Source organism: Pteropus alecto, unplaced genomic scaffold, assembly GCF_000325575.1.
Source record: "Pteropus alecto unplaced genomic scaffold, ASM32557v1 scaffold92, whole genome shotgun sequence".
In the NCBI taxonomy this organism is placed as follows: Eukaryota; Metazoa; Chordata; class Mammalia; order Chiroptera; family Pteropodidae; genus Pteropus; species Pteropus alecto.
This window is the reverse complement of record NW_006432447.1, coordinates 11,627,850-11,648,068: the sequence shown is the minus strand read 5'-3', so window position 1 is coordinate 11,648,068 and position 20,219 is coordinate 11,627,850. Positions and strand designations below refer to the sequence as shown.

The 20,219-nt window shown below is 35.7% G+C and overlaps 1 protein-coding gene across 6 annotated transcripts in view; it reads left to right on the top strand.

Moving 5' to 3' along the window:
• TBC1D5 (TBC1 domain family member 5) overlaps positions 1-20,219 on the top strand; it is a 468,533-nt gene that overhangs the window by 537 nt on the left and 447,777 nt on the right. For 3 of the 6 annotated variants that reach the window (XM_015585816.2, XM_025043594.1, XM_015585812.2), the window contains exon 1: positions 32-234. The exons of 1 other annotated variant lie outside the window; for it this stretch is intronic. The gene's annotated coding sequence lies outside the window, so the exon portion shown is untranslated. Of the gene's footprint in view, positions 1-31; positions 235-4,144; positions 4,269-20,219 lie in introns of those variants that run through there. 2 more of the 6 variants (XM_015585813.2, XM_006907269.3) reach the window with 2 other exon arrangements.

The window sequence follows — 20,219 nt, the reverse complement described above, 5'->3', positions numbered from 1 at the left end:
GGGGTTATTAGAGGTGGAGCGCGGGGAGGGCGCGCGGCTGGCGGCTGCCGTTACGGCGCGAGCGTGGTCACGTGGTCGTTGGTCACCGCCGTCGCCACCCTTCCCGCCCTGTTCTCTTTCTGGTCGGGCCGGCGGGTTCCACGAGCGCCCGGCAGAGACTGAGGGAGAGAGAGAAAGAGGAGGGGAGGAGGAGGAATCAGGGAGTAGGAGCTGGGGAGCCCTTCTGCGCCACAGGTAAAACAAAATAATGATGATGATGATGATGATGATCATTAAAAAGCTGAGTCTTCTGATCACCTCCGCCTTCCTCCAGTGCAGCCCCCACATGCAGTGGCTCCCGCCCCGGCCTCCCCCCTCAGCCTCAGGACGAGTCCCACCTCTGCTCCCGTCGCTGCTGCAGCTGCCGCCGCCTCACGGGAAGGCCTGAGGGTGCGGGTGCTGGTGCTACTGCCGCGGACGGGTAGTCGCACCGCCCCCGGTTGTGCGCTTCCCGGATCGGCTTGGGGGTTGGGTGGCGAGAGGGGAGGCTCCCCCAGCTCCGGGGCGGGCAGGGCGAGGAGGCTGCATACCCCAGCCTGCCTGCTTTCCCTCACTTGGCAGGTTGAGGTCCAAGCTGCAAGGCTAGCTGCAGCAAGAGGGCAGAGTCTCGTGGCTGGACTAGGGCTCAACTTCCGACTTGGTAAATTTCCCTGTTAATTTCAGCTTTAGGCAGCCAGCTTCCTTCGCAGGCCGGAAGCGAAATCGGCCCGGAATCCCAAATCTTTTAAAATGCATCGTTTAGAAGCGGTAGAAGCTTTTTCACCTTTGAGAAAAGGAACGTGACCTTGTGTTAGTTCGACTTAAGTTTATTCATCTGTAAGAACATGCAAGTGGATACCTTTCAGAATATGAGAAAAACTTTGCTGAGGGTGAAAGTTGATTCCTACCCCCTCCCTTTTCTGGAAAAGTGAACACAAAACTCTAGAACAATTTTTCGGTTCTGCAAGAGACGGGTTTTTTCGATACTAGCTATTACACAGTTTTAGTTCAGGAATATATGACATGCTTAAAGTTTACATTCTTTAGATTTTTTTCTGAACAATGACTTTCTGGAAAGTTTCATTTGTCAACTTTGGACCAAATCCCGAAATTTTAGCATGCAGGTTGCACACCTTTCGGACGGATTGCGCTGAAATTTCCAGACCCAGCCATTTTGTACTCTATGTACAACAAAATATAGTCCCAATAAAACTATATATTACTAGTGTGATGTTGCACAAAATAGTGACTCAAAGCAGGAAGCATTAAATGTAGGAATTGTTGAAAATAAACCTTTGAAGCTTTTGATATCAGTGGTAAAAAAATTCAATTATATGTTGGATATTTCTCTTAATGAACTTTTCTGATTCTACATCTTGATAATTTTTATACCATATCTCTAAATTGAAATGTAAAATTGAGCATTTTTAATTTTTACAACTATCTACAGTAGAGTCATCTAGAGCAGTGCTTCTTAAACTTTAATGTGCATAGGAATCCCTTGAGGCTCTTGTTTAAAAATGGAAATCCTGATTCAGTAGATCTGTAATGCAGCTTGATATTCTGCATTTCTTATGTGCTTCTAGGTACTTTTGGACATGGGACCATCCTTGAGTAGCAAGGATATAGATGACTTGTATGCAAAGAAATAAAATGATGTATTAATGAACAAATGCCTTGAGAGAAGGGGCAAATCGCGGAATGAACTGAGAAGCATTATGTAGAGTGAGCAGGCCGAGTCTGAGAAAGAGAAAGAGATTGCAGAACTGGGGAGCTCTCTTAACCAGAAAGAGTGCAGGTACCAGGTGTGCATGCTATGTGGTGCCTATGTCAACTGGCCTGCGAATTTTCCGTGAAGCTTGCTGTGCTTCTAGCTGAAGTATTTGTTCAGCTATGCATAGCTGGGTTTTATCAACATATAGGCTATGAATCATATTTTCTATGCACTGCTGGGTGAAAGTTTCTTTAATTGGGGCAAGTATTGAGTGTGTGCTCTTTATCTCACTCACTCAAATACAGCCTCAGTTGAGTTGTGCATTCCTGAGCCTTGGAAGCAAACTTGTAAACAATTAAGGCTCTACCTGTTGAGAGCATCCTAACTGGATTCACATTTATTCTAATGTAATTTTAAAGAAGTATATTGAAAAATTTTAAAATGTCACATAACCTTATACTTTATGTACATTAAAATGGTTATACTTTAAAAAAATCTTTATGAAAGTATAACATCAACCATTTTTACTTCTTTTTATAGTCATTAGCCATTACTTTACCATTGTTTCTTCATGTTATTAAATAATACATATGAGTACTTCTGAAGTAGTTACTAAGTGCCAGACACTGTTCCAAGCACTTTTCCACTTTTAACTTATTTAATCACAACAACCTTTAAGGCAGCTGAAACAGAGAGAAGGTAAAAGTCACATGCTCAGGTTTACACAGCTAACACTGAGCTGGGATTCTGGCTGACTGACTCTAGAGTCCATGCTTTTATCAGTCTTCTTTGTGCTGCCATTTTAGAAGATAATGATGCTCTTAAATCCCCTTTCTTAGTATTGTTGAGAATTATGAGCTTTACTTTTATTTTAAGATTCACATTTGTCATCCTTTTATTCCTCTGATTTTATCTCACTTTAAGAACTGCCTCAATGCTCGCAATCTTTTCTGAATAAGTTACTGAAATTTGCAAAGCTTCATTTTGTTTGCACTTGTTTGCTGAACCAGTGTCTTTCTATATCACAGTTAAATATAAAAATAATGTCTGCTTCCTTTTGACCTTGCAAGTTTTCAGTTCTTTATTTTCTGCCTATGCCTGTCTTCTACCTCCTCATGCATACTTGGTAGATTTATTCTGTATTTGTTACCCTAACATTTAGGATTTTGGGGGAGATTGACTGGGTTACTGTCTTTATTTGGCCAGTAAGGACAATAAAAAAACTAAGCATTGTTCATCATTATCATATTTTAACACTGAAAAAGTAAGGACTACCTCAGAATAAAAGATAATATTTAAGTTGAATAATTTGTTTTATAAAAATATTAATATATCATCTGTCCCCCACCCCCTTTTTGTCTCAGACCTCTGAAAGCTTTCTCCCGTATTAGCATCAGTCCGAGAAATGGTGTTTGTACACCTAGTCTAAGGAAGTTTATTAGAATGGTGGTAATATATAGTGTGTGTACTAGAACTTGAGAAAATGAGAGGTTGTGGCTGGGGTTGGTTGTGAGAGGAGAAAAAGGTGGGGGAAGGAAAATATTGGGACTAGGGGAGGACCTGTGAAGTTGATTCTAGCAGCATTAATTCTCTATTAACTGGGATAGTAGTGAGTTTGGGAAGGAAGTCAGTATAACAACAAATCCCTGATATAAATGTTTTCTCATAGTTCATTCTTTATTATAATGTCTATTATAATGCCATGCTGGCCAGGTAACTTCACCTCACAGTGCCTTTCTTCCATTTTTAAAATGGGGATCATAGTAACTACCTTACAATCTTGTTGTGAGTATTAAATGAGAATGTGTATATACATATGTATATACATACATTTACACACATGTATAACATATATCGACATATACAGGTACATATCCACACATACGTATATGTATAATATGTATTTTTTATATATATATATATAAATAAAATGATTAGGTAGTGTCTGGCACATAGTTAATGCTATCCTGTAAGTGTTGGATATTCTACTATGGATAATCTGCAGTGTGGTTGGTCATATCTACATAATCTGATTAAGACTGATTGATTATATTTGAATGAACTTAGTGGAAATTGTACATTCATTTGGTATAAGGCTGTATGGGCTAAGAAAATTTTTTGCATGAAAATACAAAATTAGGCTCTCATCTCTTTGGAGAATTAAATATCAATATGGTTTGGCAGTTCACATCTTTCAAAGCAAGGAAATAACCTATAGAAATAATAAAAGATGTCTTTGGCGGTGGTGTGAAAGGATCAGTTTAAATTTTTTTCCGGCGTAGTGTTGTGAAACCTAGAATAAGATAACCTTTTTTTCTGAAGGCTTCTCTGACTATATAACTTATACCTTCCTCAGTTGACACCTTTGCTCCTTGAATAATCCATCTTTTTTTTTTTTTTTGCATTCTCTAGACCTGGTCTACAGCCCCTTGTCTGAAACCCATGGTGGCATATGCATCTCAGAAGTAAAAAGTTTTTGGAATTTAGAAAATTGTATGATGGATATGCTGTATATCATGAAGCCTCCTGTGGATAGGTACAGTCACCCTGTGATCATACACATTAATTTTTCCACCAAAATTATTCATATTCACACTAAAATGAATAAAAGGCTATAAAAACCCTCATATCAGTTAGGCCATGTTTTGTTGACAACTTAGAAAATTTTTAGTTTTTAGAGTTTTTTGGATTTTTTGGGATTGACAGTAAGAAATAGGGGTCTGTGTGTGTGTGTGTGTGTGTGTGTGTGTGTGTGTAAATAATAGTTATATTCATCATAGTGCTTATGTGTGTGTGTGTGTGTGTGTGTGTATGTATGTGTAAATAATAGTTATATTCATCATAGTGCTTGTCTTTTTGACTAGACAGAACTGGAGTATAGGATTTCTATATTAGCATTTTGTGTCTTTAGCACCTAGTATAGGGCCTGGCATGCAGTAGGTGCTCATTAATGTTTGGATGAAAAACATCTAAAGATAATATCTTTTAGTCATTGTTCTGTGCTGCATGTGGTATTTAGTAAAATATTTAGTAATTGAAAATATTTAGTAATTCCAGATTTATTTTCTTAATTCAGTTGCCTAGAAAAGGTGGTTATTGGATTACTTTTTTGAAACAAAATAGATTTAAGAGATTTGAAATATGCATTATAGACAATTGCAAATTTTCGTAATTTGTTTTATAGGCCATGGAGTCTACATTTAGAAGAAGAATTTTAAAAATTCATTGGACTTAGTTTTATATGATAATTTATGACAGACTAGTTGTGATATATCTGTCTAAAGAAAATGCTGCTGTGGGTGCATATCTTAGGTTGAATAATTATAGTATGGTAGTTTAGCCTGCCACAAGAATAATTTTTTCTTCTGTTAAAGTAATGCCTATTGTGAAAATTTTGTAAAAATAAATAATCAAAATAATTACCCATATTGTTGCAGATTTCTTAAAGTTTCCTTCAGGGTTATCTTGCCTTGAGAGGCTGAACAAAAAGATTTGTATTGTAAGTACTAGTTTTGAAAGCTGAAATGTTGGTTAGAAAATGTTTTATCTCTTAATGTTACTAAACATTTTGTCCTTAAATAAGATTAAAAGGTTGAACCAAAGTAATTGGGTCTCCACTTTCAAATAGGGGATCTTCAGAATAATTAGATCAGTGAGAAGTTAGCCCCCACTTCTGGTATAACTGCCTTGGGGGAGATGTGCCTTCTTTCTGATGGAGTTGGGGTGATAACAGTGTAAGAATACTGAGCCCAAGTTACAGCCCCTGGCTGCAGAGGCATTCATTCTGTTTGCGAATAATTACTGAGGATTGGAATTAACCCCTTTCATTTCCCAGAACGGGTACCTTTGGAGTTGTCTCAGTAGCTACTTTGCAGGAATCCAAGAAGAGTTACTAACATTACATCTCTCGCTATCCTGGGATGAATTAGTGGATTGATTGTTCTGGATCTTTGGTGGGGCTTGGTGGGGTGGGGATGGGGAGGAGATGGAGTTGATAGGAGATGGGCAAGTGGTACCATTATTTCCATCTTTGTCTACTTCATTCATTAAACTAGGCTTCTTCTAGGCTTCTTGTGGAAAGAGTACTCATTTTGATAGGTAGATGTGTATGGTACAGGGAGGCTTAGGGTAAATCGCCTCCCTTCTCCAACCTTCATTTCTTTTAACTAATTTAGGGGTATTTAACTAATTTTAATTTCTTTATCCTGTGTTGTGTGTGTGTATTGTAGATATACACAGATAAATATGTGTAGGTGTAGATATACCCTTTTTTTAAAGCTAAAAGTGGATTCATGCTATTTCGATGCTTGTTTTTGTTTTTCATTTGACATTTTTATATTACTGTGTTGTTATTCTTCCATATAATTTTTAATGTGTCCATGCTATCTCATTGCATGAATGTGCTATAAGTAGTCCTCCATTCTTAGACACTTAGATTACTTTCAATCATTATGACAAGTAGTAGTACACTGAACATTATTGTAGCCGATATCCCTTTATGCCTGTGCATTATTATTTAAGAAAAATTGTTGTGAGTAGAATTATTAGGTCAAGATATGTGATTGTAATTGATACACATGGCCGGATTGCTGACCAGAATGGTCGTACTACTTTATCCTTTACTACAAAGCTGTTTGAGAGGCCTGTATTTGCCATTAATGGGTAGTCCATCTTTTCTTTATTTTTACAGTTTTATTAGGGTATAATTGACTTTATACCTCCTCTTCTCCTGCCTTCTTACAGATTCTTATGTAGTTAAATTTTGTTCTTCCTTTATATATCTTGTAGGTTTTTCTCTTATTTTTATATAGCTATTAATTTACATTTTTTCAACCATTTTCATAGTTTCAATGTTAAATTTTGGGTTTACAGTTATTCTAGAACATGTTTAGTTGTATAATGTGAAGTAGAGGATTCAAAAAAATTTTAAGCTTTTCTTTAGCCAGTTTTCTTAATATTACCTAATTAATGATCTATTCTTTCTCTGTGGGTAGTAGAAGCTTTATCATTTGGTCTTCTATTCAGTCCCACTGTATTTTATTTTTTGTTGTTGTGAATGTGAACGGAATCTCTCTCGCTCGCTTGCTCGCTCTCGCTCTGTGTTTGCACGTGTGTGTATTTTTTTACTTGACCCTCGTCGGTAAATAGAAGAGATAACTGATTTTTTTGTGTATTTATTTTGTAACTAGTCACTTTCCGAATCTATTTATTAAACAATTTTTGAGTTGATTCTTTTAACATTTTCCAGGTAGATAAGCATACCATCTGAAGCCAGCCATTTTTAGATTTTTTTTTTCATTTTCACTTATGGAAGCTGTGCGGGAATGATTTTCTTAATTTCATTTACTTGAAATATGGTGTATCGATATGGTATCACTGTGAATTGATGTACTCAGCTCTCAGAAAGATTTAAAAATATCTGGAAAACCATTCCACCAAATGACTTCTGTTATGGTTTGAATATGTCCCCCCATAATTCATAAGTTGAAATGCTGCCACCCTCCCCATATGATGGTATTATGAAATGAGACTTTTGGTAGGTAACTAGGATTAGATGAGCTCATGTATGAGATTACTGCTCTTCTAAGAGTCATGAGAGAGCTTGCTTTTTCTCTGGCATGTGAGGATATAATGAGAAGTTGGCAGTCTTCAACCTGGAAGAGGGCCTTCAACCAGGACTTGACCATGCTGGCACCCTGATCTCAGGCTAAAGCCCCTAGAACTGTGAAAAATAAATTTCTGTTGTTTATAAGTCACTCAGTCTATGGAATTTTGTTATAGCAACTGGAACTAAGACAATCTCTAAGGATTGTCTTAGCTCAGAAGTTTTGTGATTTTACCTTATGTCAAAAGACTCCTAGTAATATACAGAGCGAGGTACTTTAAGTCGAAGTGCCTGCAGCTTCCTTTGTAACTTCAGTTGTCTAGCTCTATCGCCCAAGCAATTATTCTGAGATTTTGCATTTTTTTCTTCTTAGATCTTGAAGATTTTTTCTATGTGGTTTGGCAGAAATTAAAAGAGAAGACTGATAGACTGTAGAGATCAGACTGTGCAATCTTGTGTTTTGCTTGTTTGTGATATCAAATATCATGATGTTCTTTTTCTGGCATGTCGTGTTATTTTCTTTTTCTTATGGCGAGTTTTCTTTTCAAGCTATGGTCCTGCTATGGTCAACTTAAAGGTCATCAAGCCAAATTATGTTGAGTATAATGGAAGCCATTGGGAAGTGATAAATAAATCAGAGGGCAGTAAAGGTAGGACAGAATAGCAGAGATAGGGGTTGGGAAGTGCCTGGTATGTCAGGTCTTCTTTTTCTGTTCCCCTTTCTACCTTCTGATTATTTTTCAGGACTTCTTTGACTCTGCCCTTTTAATGATTTTTTTTGGCTTCATATTTATTCTCCAGGTATTCCACATTTTCTTTGTTTCAGAGAATAGCTCTCCTCCCTGCTTCTACTTTGATCAAGAGTATCAATGCTTTCCCCTAGTCTTGGAAGGGGCCCTGATCAGTCTTCTAATTTCCTTTTTTCTTGTCACTAAAACTACCTGCAGAATACCCTGGCCAATGCCCATCATGCATCCTACCTTGCAAAGCCTGCGGCAAAACATTGATTAAACTTGGGATTCCTCATAACATAAAACTGCTTTGGAAGTGTTAATAAAATGAGAGAGTGCTTTATAAAGACAAATTGTCAGAGAATTGTAGAGTAGTAACTGAGTGGTTGAGGACTACAGAGGGGAGAGTGAGAGATTAGTGTTACAAAGACAGAAAAAGCTTCTGCAGAGTCTGTTATCTTGGTTCTCCAACCCTGATTTCTTCCTAAGCTTTAGACCTGTGTATTTGATTACCTACTAGATAACTCCACTTTTGGAGGGCTGGCAGAAAACTCAAATTCACTATGTCTGCAACTGAATTTACCGTCTTCTCTTACAAAAGCTATTTCCCCTCCCAAATTTATTATCTCAGAGGATGGCACCACCATCTCTCCAGTGGTTCAAGCTAGAAACCCAGCTAGACACGTTTTATTCCCATTTTCTAAATTTTCACTTAAAGTCGGCAAGCTCTGTGGATTGTACCTCTTGAATCCATTGTTTCTTTAGCCTCACTACTTCTACTCTAGTATATTATATCTTGATCTACCAGATTTACCATCTCTTGCCTATGTTTCTGTAAGGTGTCCCAGTTTTCTGACTGGTGTCCCTGTAGGCAGAGGATCTTTTTATGCTCTCACCTGATTCTCTTACTCATAGCTTAGAACCCCCTTCACTTCTCCGTCACCTATTTCCAGCCTTGCATCTGCTGCTTCTGACTCCCCTACACTCTGTTTTCATTATAAAAGTATTGAAATCTTTTGAGTTTTTGAAGCTGTGATTTTGCTTGTCTCAAGCCTGAAATGTTCTATTTCTTGATCTACTAGCTCTTGTGAGGTCTCAGCTTAAAAGCTTCCTTACACCACTAAGCCTGTGTTGTGTCCTTCCTATCTGGCCACATACCCCGTACTACTCCATAACATTTATTATGAATTATAATTGCCTTTTTACCCAGTAATCTGTGTCCCACTTTGACTGCTCTGTGAGTGCCAAGGCCATGCACGACATCTTAGTCATACTCCTGGTGCTGTGCCTGTTAAAAGTAGGTGTCCCATACCAGGTATCGAAAATATAGCAGCATATCTGAGTCTGTTCCAGTTATTAACTTCCGTGTGATAAACCACTCCAAAACTTGGTACAACCATAATATTTATTTAATCATCATTTTATGATTTGTATAGCATTGGTAGAGGTAGTTTATCTCTGTTTCACTTGGTGTCAGCTCATTGGAAATTTATTTTCACTTCTAAGATGGCTCTCTCACAAGGCTGGCAGTTGATGCTGGCTGCTGCCTGGGAGGTTGACTAGGGCTGTTGATCAGAGCACCTACATGAGGCCTCCTCATGTTCGCCTGGGCATAACTGGTGGGTTCTAAGAGAGAGTGTCTCAAGAACAAGCATTCTAAGAGGCAAGAGGTAGGAGCTAACAGTCCTCTTAAAGGCTATGTTTACAACTGACGAACATTACTTCTGCTATTTTCTGTTGGTTAAACAGACAGAATCAGCCCAGATTCAATGAGAGGAGACTTAAACTCCCATCTCCTGGTGGAGAAAGTGACAAAGAATTTGTGACTATGTTTAATCCACTACACAGACCTAAAAAACAAACAAAAAATAAAACTACAAAAATTTTTGGCTGAGTTACTTCCTGTCTCTATTTTCAACCTAAGAATCATATTCATAAATCATTAATTTAAAAAAAAGTACAACATATAGTGAAATTTTAAAAAGTAATTTCTATTCCCACCCTTCTTAAATGATAACTATTTTCTGTAATTCATACAGTCTCTTAATTTTTAAATTTAACTATGCATGTAACTTCTAATTTTAATCAGTTTTCTGTTCTGTTTTTAAATTTTATCTTTCGTAAACCCTCACACACTAATGTTATTACTATAAGTATATTTTTAGGAATGGGATTATCCTATCAGAGCTATGTATAATTTAGATTTCGATGCTTATTGCCTAACCGCCTAACAGATGATATTAATTTATACCCCAACGTTTAGTGCAGAATATAAATTAGATCTGCCCAAACCTTGCTACCAGAAGGTATTGTAAATCATTGTTTTTGGTTAACATATTGGCAAAATTTGAGAAATTGCTTTTATTATTTCTTTAATACGTATTTAAGCTCTCTGTACAAGTTTGGGGGAATTTTTTTCTTACTGATTTTCAAGAGCTCTTTGTATATTGTAGATTTTAACTCAGCCTATTATATATAGCCAATATTCTCAGTTTAAAAAAATTTTACTTACACATTTTAAAAGTTATTATGGAGAATTATTAAAGTTTTGTGTAGTTCCATATATTAGTCTTTTTTAACAATTTTTTTTCTTTGCAGAAACAATATTGAACTTAATTCTCCTTTGTCTTTTTTTTTTTTTTTTTTACACTCTGGCTAATCTTTCAGTAGTTTCAAAATATATATTTTTGTACACATATATTTCTGGTCACAAAAAATCAGTAGGCCAATGAATTCCATAGCAATCATACAGATATCTTTTTGGAGAATTAATTTCAGAATCTTGTCCATCTCTTAATAGTCTTATAATGGAATTGATCTGTTCTGGGATTTGTCAAAATTATATTCTAGACAGTACTAGTGAATTATGCTGAATAAAAATAAATTGTTCCTTGCTGTCATTGTTACACTTTCTCACAAAATGAAACTTTTAGTGATTGAAATATAAAAATATAAAACCTTTTAAAATTGGAAACAATAATATAGTCAGCTAGGTAATATGGACAAAGTAATTCCCTGAATAGAATTAGAAATGCTGAAAAAAAAATTATTTTAACTTACGAACTAACATGACAGTAAGAAATTATTGGGCTGAAATCTGTATGAAAGCAGGAATTTAGAGAAGTAAGCAGAATATTAAAACTGCTTTTCCTCTGTGAACATTTGCCACAGTTTAGGGAACTTGCCCTTTGGCTTTGAAAGCCTTACTGGGCATAGGGTATAGAAGTGAAAGCCCAAATAGGCCAAAGGAGGGGAGTCTAATAGGAAAGTTCTTCCCTGTGAAAGTGGGACTCCAACCAGCAAAGCCCACAGAGTCTGGCTAAACCCCAAGTAAAACACTTCTGTGTTCTTGCTCCCAGGAGGCTGCAAGAATAGTTGCCTTGAACCTGAGAAAATAGAAGTCCTTCCCTCTTCTTAATTTGTAGCTCATAGTCAGTGTCACCTGGGTGGTCCCAAAGCCTTCAAATTGTGAATTTAAAATGCTTCTAGGTACCTGGCAGTAGCAGACGAAAGTTCTCTCAGGTAGAATGCATGTTTATCTTAGATACTAGCAAATTCCCACAACTAATTTTCCAAAATATTAGTTTACAGTAAAATATAACCAAGTATGCAAGGTAACAAGTCACCATGAGTAAGAAACAGCAGAAACAATAGATAGAAATAGACCCCCAAGACTTCAGAGTTTGGAATTATCAGACAAAGATTATAAAACAACTGTTAATTTTGTTTACAAAAAGATGGAAAATAGCTGCAGAGAATAGGAAACTGAGCAGATTTTAGAGACCTGAATTAAACTTCTAGAACTAAAAAATACAGTAATTATAATGAAAAACTCAGTGGATATGGTTAATGGTAGATTAAATACGGCTGAAGAGAATTAATGAACTGTACATAGGAAAGAAGAAATTAGAATGTAGTATAGAAAGACAAGGAAATGGATAAAAATAACGAGATTAAGATATATAGAATATAGAATGAGAAGGTCTGACAGTATTTCATTAGTTTTCTAATTGTAAAAGGGAGAAATAATAGGAAAGGAGGCAATATTTGAAGAGATAATAGCTGAGAACTTTTCAGAGCTGATGAAAAACACCAGTCCATGAATATAAGAAATTCAGGGAATTACAGGCAGAATAGCTAAAAAGAAATATACATCTAGTCCCACACAGTAACAAAAAGAGCACTAGTACGAAGTGAATATCTTAAAAGTTGGCAGAAGACGAAAGACAGATTACTGGTAAAGTAGCTGTGGCAGTTTTACTGATAGCTGACAGGTCAGGAGCAGAAATGGAAGCCGAAAAACAGTGGATTGATAATCTCAGTGTGCTGGGAAAAAATTGCCAATATCGAGTTCCCTACGCAATGAAAATACATTTCACAAATAAGAGTGAAATAACATTTTCAGACAGCATTGTAAAATATTATTCTGATTGTAAAGAAAAGTTATAGTTAGATACACTATCTGATTGGTTCTAGTATTTAGAATGAAGGATTCTAAAATAACTAAGCAATTCTGAGCTCTAGTTTTTCTTAGAAAATTACCGTTTATACTTAGTAAACAGAGATACTGTTTGGCAATACTTTTACCGATATATTACTCCAACTTTTGATTTTACTCTATTCAGAATCTTCATTGTTGTAGGAAATCTTTTGTGGTGATTAATGCCTACTTTTAAGTCTTACTATATCAGTGCTGTAATTTTTAATATTTGTGTTTGAAATATTAAAAGTCAAGCCAAGAAGAATTTGGAGAAAATTGTGTCTTGATATTTGCAAAAGTAACTCCTGGAAATGACTTTATTTTCATTCCCCAGTCCCAAATACAACTTTCTGGAAAAAAAAAAATAGTGGGAGATTAAAAAAAAAACAAAACCTATGAGCAAGGTAAGGTTAGCATAAATGGGAGTTTAGAATGGTGTAAGAGCAAACAGACCTTAAAGTTGGTTAGATGGACCTGGACTAGAATCTGGCTCCATCACTTAGTAATTCAGTCTTGGTCATGTGACTTACCTTTCTGATACTTAGCTTTCTCATCACTACTCAATAAAGTAAGGATAAGACTACCTTGGAGGTGTATCGTGGGGAATAATGTTTGTAGAAGCAGTGAGTACAGTCTGTGGCTCTTCGTGGGTTTCCAGCTAATTATTACTACTGAGTAACACAGAAAAATGAATTGAATCTGGCAAGGAATTTGAAAGTGTTTACAGTACAAATAATGTAAAGGAGTTGATCATTCTTTTAAATTTGAAGAGTTATGGACACTGATAATGATAAATTTGAAGTAAAGAAATTGTCAGAATGTGGCTTTACCTGTTGATTTGGTGGTTAATTTTTCATCAGATCAGCTGTGTGTGCTGCTAGCAGGTTAGGCACCTTCACAGTCTTCATGGGAGATAAGAAGGCAAGATGAAATCAGTGACTGTCTTTTGAAAGTTAAAAAGATTGCCTACCATGACACATATACACAGTGTATATATATATATATATATATATCACTCTCCTGAGATTAAAATTCATAATGACAGTTAATTTAGGGTAAAACTAATATTTTAAGAATTCAGTCCAAAGTATGGTTACAAAGTATGTATTTAAAACTTTGTACTTCGGTTTTCAGAAGATAAAAGTATTTGTTGGCCTCCAATAATGTAGAGTAAGAGCTATCAGCTATATTGCTATTTGAATTGAGTATACTAATTTTTATAAAATATTTAGGTCTAGATTTTCCTTTCTCTGCTTTTTGTTGTTTATAGTCAAGACATGAACTAGAATCTTATGATGTGGAATTACTTGTACACCTTGCAAATTATTTTCTAGTTTGTTTTTCTTTAACATCTAGACATTTTCTCTCCAGTAGTGATAACTATGTGGAATATATTAGCTGATTGCATTTTTAAACCACACTTCTTATTATCATAGCAAAATTAAAAAATTATATAATGAAGACAATTCAGTAGTTTTTATATTTGGAACTTGACATCAATTTTAGAATATTGGTTATAGTAATATGTTGTATTTGTAGCTTTGGAGTTCATTCAGGTTACAGAGACAACTACTAAAAACAAATCAGTCATTTCTCATCTTTGAAGAAGTTCTGGGATCTCCAATCAGATACTTTGAAAATGATTTGGGTAAAAATATCTAAATACACACATGCACAAATGCTTCCTGTTAAACATCTTAAGTGTTTTAATTTTCTTGATTTACTTTAAACACTCACGTGATGCAGAAATTGAGCAGTAGCAAATTTTTGTGCAGTTAGATCATGTGCTGTTGGTGTCCATGCAGTTCTGCTTTTGATCTTGGAGATAAAACCCCTGTAATCACAAACTTTAAAGAATGTTAAGATTATACTTTCTAAGTTGATAAATTTTACATTAGTAAAAATACATAGGATTAGAAAAGGCACTGTATGAAACTCGTATAGATATTTTTTTTCTTGTTTACATTTGACTTTGCATTATATATTTTGAACTTTGGTTTATATTCCACAGGCTGGTAATTTCTTTTTAACTAGTGGTTGTATTATGTGAAAAATTATAGGTTAAATTTGAAGGAACCCGTTTTGTCTTTTATCTCTTCCAGTCTTATATTTTGAACATGAATGTTGTTTCATGACATCAAACTCTATGTGAATCAAAGTCATTCCTCATAGGAATAGAAATTACTGCTTTAGTCTGTTAGCGAGGGTTTATTTATATATCTCTTCAGTGCTTTAGTTTGACTTTATTGCAGAACCAGAGATTTTTAGATTCAGTCATATGTTCACATTCTACAATACTATCAAGAACACTGATAGGTTAAACAAAAGCAATCTAGTTTTTTCTTATTACATGTATACATGTGCTGAGTTGTGTTGTAAAATGTATTCTTCAGTAGAGTGAATATTTATAAAAAAGGAGTAGTCTATAGGTTATTGTTGAGCACATAGTGACCAGAAAGCAAACGTCAAGTTTGCACAAAGGGGCTAGGATAATAACTCAGTTACACCAGGTTTTCAGACATTAATCAGACAACTGGGAGGAATAGTTAACCAGGAAGATCTGACAAGGCTGTTCTATCAGCACACAATGATAAGTCATGTACAAGGTGAGGGGACTAGTTTGGACCGTGGCTTGGAGATGCTGATCTTTTCTTTGGTCTTTTGTTTTAGTGAGAAATATTTATTAATTGGTAATTACCAGCAAACTTTTGAGGTAGGTCCTTCTTGTAATCTGTTTATTTACAGAGCTTTATATAATAGGTGGTAAGTAAGGGTCTCTTTATATGTATACAAATATTATTTAAGTTAAAATGTGTGAAAGTTTGATAATAATAAATACTATTTAAAATACTAGCTAGAGACTATCATGTTGTTTTAGCCTTTTTTTTTTTTTTTTAATTAATTCTCTTGTTCAATTTTAGTTTGAACTCGCTCACGGGGAACATTGTTCCAGAGACAGCAAGAGCGAGCCAGACTCTAGAGCCAGACAAAACTGAACTCAAATTTCACTTCTATTGTTTGCTGGTTAGATTGGTTGCTTGGAAAAATTATGTAACCTTTTTGGGTTTCCATTTCCTCACTGAGGTTTTATGTAGAATGAAGTAATTTACATAAAATCTACAGCAGTTCATAGTTGCTCAGGAAATGCTTGTTGTTTCAATGGTAGGCTCCTCTTTATAAATATCAGTCTTCTAAAGTCTGTAATCTTAAATTGACCTTTTGCTTAATTTGGGGATCCTTGTCTAATATTATTTTTCTGTGGAGATCAAGAACAAACTAATCTAACGATTAAGAAGTATTGTTTATTCAGAAAAAAATAGATGTTTTTCTCTGCTCTGGAAGTGTTTCATTTCTTGAAATGTTTTCTACATGGCGAACGATTACTGAATTATTTTATTAGGCTAGCTCTATTTAAGGAATTTCATATAATGATTACATGAAAGGGGAGTTGAGAAGTCCTATAATAATCAGTTAACACTAAACTGTTTACAAATTGTGCCCTTGTTCCTTATATTTAAAGCAATCCTTTTCAACTTTACCATTTTATGATCTTCTAAAAAAATTATGTAATAAGATTAATGGTTAAAAGTATTCCTTTTAACTGATGAGTCTAGTTGGATTTGTCTTGAAAAAGGACTGAATTTTGTGGATTTGAATGATACGTCAGTGACAGGAAGTCTTTAACATTTTTTTTCCCTCGGAACAGAACAGATGTCTTGGCCTGCAGTGACTCCAACTCCCACAATCCTTCCAATTTTCCCCTCTACTAAATAAGTTTTTAAAAAGTGACATTTTTATTATAAGTGATTGACTTAATTCAGGCAAACATTGCAGCTGAGGAAAGACTTCATTCTAGTGAGGAACACTTTGGTATGAATAAAATGTTAGAGTCTTTATTTTTACTTTTAAGACTTTAAGGCATGGTTCCCTCTCCTTCCTTTCCTCCCTTCCCCCTCTCTATCTGTATTCAGAATAATATTTTTCTGAAATATTTGCGTAATAAGTTTTCTTCAACATTAAAAGTTTTTACATTCTAGTATACTGAGGTGTATCTGTTACATTCTCTTTTAAATGACAGTTAAAAACAGCATCAGTCGGGATCCACCCAGAAAATAGTAACCACAGTAGGTCTTTCATCAGAGGAAAGTTAATCCGGGAACTGGTTGCACAGGTAATTGCTGAGAAGCCAAACTGGACTGTGAGACAAACCAGATAGTAACAACACCTGGAAGCCTCTCCAGCACCATTAGGGCTGGGGGAAGATGAGAAAAGCTGGTGTGACTAGAGTACAAAAGCCAGGGCTGTGCCAGGGAGCTGGAGCCATGGCTGGGGCTTTCTGATGGGAGCTGGGACATCAGAGGGCAGAGCTGTCTGGAGGGAAATGGAGTTATGGAAGAGAGAAAGCTTCTGCCAAGGATGTGTCAGGAAGGAGAGTGAGGAGAAATAACTCCGGCTTCTCCCTCTTCTGCCTTCTATCATGCATAGTGCCTCCCACTGGCCAGCTTTTTCTGGAAGCCACAGGGCAAGGTTGCTTGGAAATTGCAGTCGATTATGATACAGCAGCACAGGGTAAGTCTGGAGAATGGATCTGAGAGCGTTTAGTTGACTAGTTCAACAACTGTATTGCTAGTGTATAATATTCATGAATATACCTGTGCACTTGTGTAGCAGTAGCTATAAAAAAGACTTGGCTAAAAATACCCCAAAACTAACAATCAAAAACCCTCTTGTTTTTTTTTTTTTAATGGATTATTCCTTAAAAATCAATATTAAAATCAGATTTTGGTTCAGTTGAAACATTTACTGAGTGGCACTATGTTAGGTAAATGAGCTACGAAGTTGAAAACACTTGGTTCTTGGTTTTGTGGTACAGTTGTTTTTTAAAGGCTACTTTCAGTTTATAAATTTCAACAGAATGTGTGGTAAGTTAGAGACGGTGACATGTTTTTGAAGGAACTCAAGGGAGTAGCCATTACGCAGTTTTGTAGTTCATAGAATGTTTTCAGGAGTTGGGAAACTTGAGCTGAGCTTAAAGGATTGGTAAAGAGAGGTGTAAGGGATGCTATTGGAAAAAGGAGAAGCCTGAGTAAAGGCTCGAAAGCCTGAATGAGCTTAAAGCATGTTCAAGACATTTCAAACACTGGTAACTGGAGCATCAAGCATGGCTCATAAAATGGGACCAGGTTATTTTGATTCTCAAGCTAGTGTAGTGGCCAGATTAACTTTGTTTTTGCTGTGCTTTCCCATAAGTTTGAAAGATGAGTTCAGGAAGGAGAGCGTCATCTAGAGATAGGAGACCTGTTAAGAGGACATTACACTAGTTCCAGGCAATAGAAGAGTGATAGACAAACTCTCAAATGTTTCTATGTCTTAGAGTCATTCATTTCATCTAAGTGCTTCCTAGTGCCAGGCTTTGATGCTATTACACATGCCTCTCTCTATATTGTGCTACTTGCTCTCTTTGAGAATCACTGTCCTAGGTCACAGACTGTGCTATCTAGAAGCAGGCATGGGAACAACTCATCATGGTCTAGTGTGCCCTGGAGTGCCAGGAGGGCACTTTGCTCTCCGAAAGCCAGGTGACTGCTGTGTTGCTGAAGTGTTATGGGATGGAGTATTGCCTGTAGAAATTTCCTTGAGAAAAATTTCCTGTATTCCTTAATGTAGCTTCTGATATTGAAGAGTGACAGATTTGCAGTGTGACATTTAATTTTAGTAAATATATCTTTTAAAATACCAAAATTCTGCATTTGAATAAGATCCACTTTACACATTGATTTTAATGTATATTCTCTAATTTATTCTGATAATAAACGTGAGATAGGTGTTATTATTAGTGCTATATTCTTTCCTCCCTTCCTTCCTTCCTTCCTTCCTGCCTTTCTACTGTCTCGTCTGGGTTGTCTTATTCAAACTCCAGTAGGATTTCTACTGTACCATAGATGAGCAAGACAGAATTTTTGTCCTCAAGAAGCCTGTAATCTAATGGGGTCAACAGACATTAAGTCATAATACAAGGCCTGAGAAATAAGTTAAATAGAAATACAAACACTGTATTGAGGAAATTTAGAGAAAGATATTTACTGTATTTTACTCTTAAGGCATATATTTTTTACACATTTCAATATTTCTGAAGTTGGCAGATGTCTTACAATTTGATGGCAGACTTGAGGAAGAGTATATTTTGAGAGAATAATAAAGACACATAGCTCTTGGAGGATGAGGAATTTAATTAAGTGGAGAAGTTCTAAGAGAAAGCACCTGGGTGAGAAAGCCGTGGTTTGCTAAAGGAATGATACATGCTTTTGGGAGGTTGACATTTAAGGCTCAAGAATGACATAAGAAGTGACATTAGGTAGGTGGGTTGAATCCACTTTATAGAAGAGTTTAAAGATCAGTCTGTGGAGAGATGGAATTTTGTTCTGTAGTGAGTGGGAAGCAACTAGGGTTTTGAGAAGGGGAAAGTATGATACATATTACATTGTGAATTTTTTGACCTCTGGGAATATAATGCTATATTGAAGAGAAGAGGAATTGAAGGAAGGGAAATTGTGATGTTTTAAAATAATGACTTTATTAGTTGAAAGGAAAAGAAAGACATTATGGAAGTAGAACTGACAGTAATTGGTGACTGACAATGTGGGAGATGGAGTAGGTGGTAGTGAGGGAGAGATATTAGAGTTAATAGTATAGGAGACTATAGGACCTGTTAGATGAGACAAAGTATGTTGAAGTAGGAAAACAGATTTTAACTTCATGACTGTTGTGACTCCTTCTGTCATGCATCTAGCAGGAAGTGGGGAAATTCAGGTCTGGAAGTCAGGGCTGATGACAAAGATTTAGGAGATATCAGCTAGACAAGATTATAATTGAATACATTTCAAGGGATGAGATCCATGAAGAGAGTAAAAGGGTAGAGGGAGAATATTAGTGAAGGAGAACTATCTTTATTCTTTAAACAAGCCTTTTTTTTTCTTTTTAATTTATATGCCAAATAATTCACTTATTTGAAAGTATACAATTCAACGGCTTTAAGATATTCACTGTTATATAACCATCACTATAATCAATTTTTGAACATTTTCATCATCTCCAAAATAAACTTTGTGCAGCTTAGCAATAGGCTCTACTATTTCTGCAAAAAACGGCTGTTGGAATTTTGATAGGGATTGCACTGAAGCTGTAGATCACTTTGGGTAGTATTGACATCTTAATAAAATTATTTTCCTACCCGTAAACATGGAATGTCTTTTTATTTAGGTCAACTTTAATTGCTTTCAGCAATTTTTTGTAAATTTTCGGTGTATAAGGCTTTCACTTCCTTGGCTAAATTTATTTATAGGTATTTTATTCCTTTAGATGCTGTTATAAATGGAATAGCTTTCTTAATTTCCTTTTTGGGTTGTTTATTGCAGGTATATAGGAACACAACTGATTTTTGTGTGTTGATCTTATACCCTGCAACTTTGTTGAAATCGTTTATTACCTGTAGTGGCTTTCAAGTATAGATATCACATATATATGATTATTTCATTTTTGAGTAGAGATAGTTTTACTTCTTCTCTAATTTGAATGTCTTATATTTATTTTGTCTAATTACTCTGGCTAGAACTTCCAGTACATTGTTGAAGTGCAGTAGTAAAAACAAGCATCCTATTCTTTTTTCCTGAT